Source organism: Trachurus japonicus, chromosome 6 (assembly GCF_045865225.1).
Source record: "Trachurus japonicus isolate A0001 chromosome 6, Traja_1.0".
In the NCBI taxonomy this organism is placed as follows: domain Eukaryota; kingdom Metazoa; phylum Chordata; class Actinopteri; order Carangiformes; family Carangidae; genus Trachurus; species Trachurus japonicus.
The window spans coordinates 28,819,793-28,823,748 of record NC_140912.1 but is presented as its reverse complement, the minus strand read 5'-3'; positions in this window follow the sequence as shown (position 1 = coordinate 28,823,748).

Sequence of the window (3,956 nt, the reverse complement as noted above, 5' to 3'; positions counted from 1 at the left end):
ACTTAATGAACAGATGTAGTAGTTGGTACTTACACCAAGACCTCCTGCTGCACTGAAGCTTTACTGACTTTCCACTGTAAGCCACTATGGCTGTACTGTATGGCTCAATGCAAATGTATTTAACATAACATACATATAAAGGGTTATGTCACCATGTCCTTTATTATATCAACATTAAGTAGTGTTGTCAGTGCAGCCTGTTTAATGTTGATGTGAAATTGTTCTGTCACTGTAGCCTGGTGGTCTATGATTCATACAGTGACAAAGACCTTGGTTTAAATCTCACTAGAGGTCTGTGTTAATTACCATTACCCTCTCTTTCCTAACATTTTCTGTCATCTCCTGATTATCACCAAACAAAAACTAAAAGGTCAAAAATAGCTATACTGTACTATGCAGAGAACATAACCAATGCTTCAGATTCAAAATGTTTATTGTCATATACGTAGTAAAACCATGCAATGAAATTCTTGCTTGCATTGCCTCCCTTTACATTACAAAACATAAAAATATTTAGGCTCAATCACTTCAACAATCACAACCTGAAATGTTCATAAAGTGTCTGAGTGCATGGTGGAACAGTCAGTGTGTGTCTGTGAATGTGTTAGGCCACATGGACAATGTGGTCCAGTATATGTTCAGTATTTATACAGTCTCTTAGGTTTGATAGCACATTTATTGACAGCACGTTACCTATCACACAGACGGTGTTATCAACCAGCTGATGAGCTGAAAAGTGGAACAGCAGGCAGCTTAAAAGCCACATATCTTTAGCAAACAATGTGCAAGTTAACCAGCTACAGATGATAATGTGTCAGCGCTATACCAACAGTTGCTTGTATATTATTTTCTGGGTAGAAATCAATTAATACAGCTTTGATGTGGAAGTAGTTGTAGCCAGACATTCCACGTGGGACTCATATTGTAAGTACTGGAAATCCAGTTTTTATTTTTTATTTTTTTATTTTTTGCAAGTCTGGATTTCATTATTTGATGGATATCTGCAGAGGCATAGTATTTTACAGACAGGTTTGCAAAATAAGCACATTATGTAATTATAGCTTTCAGACCGCCGCTCTACGTGAGAGGTGCATTGGGCTTTGTTTCTCAATTTAGGTAGTGGTCAGTCAGAAAACAACTGCGTCTCTTGATTGTTAAGCCTATTACTTTTCTGTAAAGAGTCCAAGGTGTTGTGCAAATTCTGCACCCACACCACAAAAGCTTTTGAAAGTCGAGCACGAAATAGTGCAGATGGTCTGCACTCAATCACCACACACATGCACACACACACCATTCTACCCTGATGAGCTCCCGAAATGCAAGTGATGACAGAAGTATGCTTGAAGCTCTTTACATGTTACAGATTCACAAGTGCCAGCAGCCACGAAACCAGTTTGTTCCTCCCTAAAGGCACTTGGTGTTGCCCCGCCAAATGCTTGTGTTAGCAGTCCTATCATTAGAGGGTTTTTACCCCTCAGGCACAGTAAATATAAATCCTCAAAGGGAAAAATGTAAGAGACACCCAAGTCATTTAAAAACCAAAACCAAAGAAGAAGCACTACAGTATCTTGATTCTGGCTTGTTTTCATTTGGCCATTCACGAGAGTGATTAGATTTTATCAGACTCTGATTTTTCATTTAATCTTTGTCTTAATATCACATAATGACAATTATCTGATCTGAGGGAATGATGCATCCATATGTGGAAATCGAATATTCTATTATTATTTTTATTCACACTAAGATTTTTTCTTATTATTTACGGCATTGGGGGCAGATTAGCCAGGTTTCTTTTCTTTTTTTCTTTTGACTGAGAGAGAAAACAGCCATGAGAAACCAATCTTCAGAAAAAAAAATCTGGTTTTGTTTAAGGCAACAAACAATCAATACCTGAGCTTTTCTTCCCAAGACATCTCCGGTGGATATATTATATAATGCATAAAAAAGGTGATTTTGTGATGTGCACATGGTTTATATTTAAGAAAGTCTTGGTATATTTGTCCTCCAGATTACTAGAAGTGAGATTGGCAAAAGTAAAAAAAAAAATAAAAAATAAAAAAGAGGTTGAAAATTAGCTGAAAGGGAAACGTTACCAGGTCAAAAGAAAAGTAGAAAGTGGAATAAAATAAGTACAAGAGCACATTATCCCTCCATCTACCCCAACATCCTGCCTGCAATTTTCATTGCTTTGTAAGGCTGTCAACTTCTCTCAGCGTTGCCATGCATCATAAACTGTTGTTGTAAAAAATGCAACTTCTATAAGACTGTAAGATAACACAAACATCTGGATGACGAGGAGAGTCTGGGTAATTTTCGAGAAAAAAAAGAAGCGAAGACTGAGGAGAAATGTTTACACCGTGTATACATGGGACCTTTGACATCCATCACATTCATTTCCTTCCCAGACTGCATTGCTGCGGTCCTGTCTCCAAACCTTTTAAAGCAGTCTGTACACATTTTATTGGCAGTATAAGCCCATTAGCACATGATGTTTGCTCGGGATTTGTCAGTACTTCAGCTGCCACAAAAACTTCTCACTTTTTAATGGCCTGGATTGTAAAAATTTAACGCACTCTTCTCCATCAATAAATGTTGTCTGTCAACATGCGGTATCATGTGCAGTCTGAAACCTCGGCGATGTGATCACCATATCGCTCCTCTTGGCATGTTTCACCCCGTGTGTTTCAGAGTGTTTGGCTCTTTGCTTCTGGGCAAATTCTCAAGCGAGCTTCCACGTCTGCCTCCTCCGAAGCGCCCACACGTAGAGGCAGCAGACGAGTTGTTTCACTTCGCTGTGTGCCGCACAGCCCCAGGGAGAGGATCTGATGATGATAATGATGATGATGATTCAGGACTGATGAAGCAGAAAAATTGAAAATATGTTGCAACATAGATGTAAAAAGAAGACTGATGTCATTTGAATCCTGTAACTCTGTCCTTTGTCTGATGTTGAAGTCATTACAGCAGAAAAGCCTGGATATAACATCACTGCTCTAAAACTGTTCACAGAGAATATGAGTTAAAAATATCCCACAAATAACCACAGAGGACAGAAACAGGAAATGCCATTAAATTCCGTTGGGTCACTGTAAAAATCAGTATTTAGCAACAGTATAACACAGTACAAATAACAACTACCTGGAAGAACTCAAGTGTGATAGTTGGGCTGCTTTCTTATAAAACAATGAATAAATAAATAAATAACAATCTCCAGCTCCAAAGTCCAACTCCATGCAGGCCTGCCGAGCTTTCCACCACAGACTCTCGTGGAGTCTTATGTCACAAGCTAAGTAAACAAAGATTGACTTCTTGGTTTTAATAATAAAGTATGAGGTCATTTCATAGAATAACTTAATAAAACAAAGGTTATGTTGAAAGCACCGTAACCTGTATTCAGAGAAATCAGTGCAGCTTTTTTGACGCTTTCATTTTCTTCTCACTTTATTTATTTATTTTTTAAACTGTGGGCTTGGTTTTATTGACAGTTTATCGTTAAAATACTGGCTCCATTGTAATGTAACACTGTAATAATAAACAGGTAATGCAGCTCTGCTGTGTGGGAGACAATGGGCGGGAGGCATTAAAAACAAAAAGTGAATGTGCTTTTCCAGTTTTTTGTGCGTTTCCAGTTTATTCTGATCATTAATGTTATTGTTATTATTATTGCTAGATTGACAATATAATATATCAGCCCACAATTTGTCAATGCGTGGGGCATTAATGGGTTAAAGCCTGCGCAACCACCACCAGTTAATAGGCAATAAACTGAGTAGCCTATTGAGCAACCGGCTCAGGGTCGCTCTCTGTACCTGTGTTCATGTGTGCCATGAGTTTATATCGCGCTGTAGTGTAGTCGGGTTGTGGAGCGCTGCAGCCTCGTCAGAGCAGAGGAGGGCGGCTCTTCCCACTGCTGCTTTTTTACGCATCATTATAAAGGCTTAACTCCCTCCCTCTGC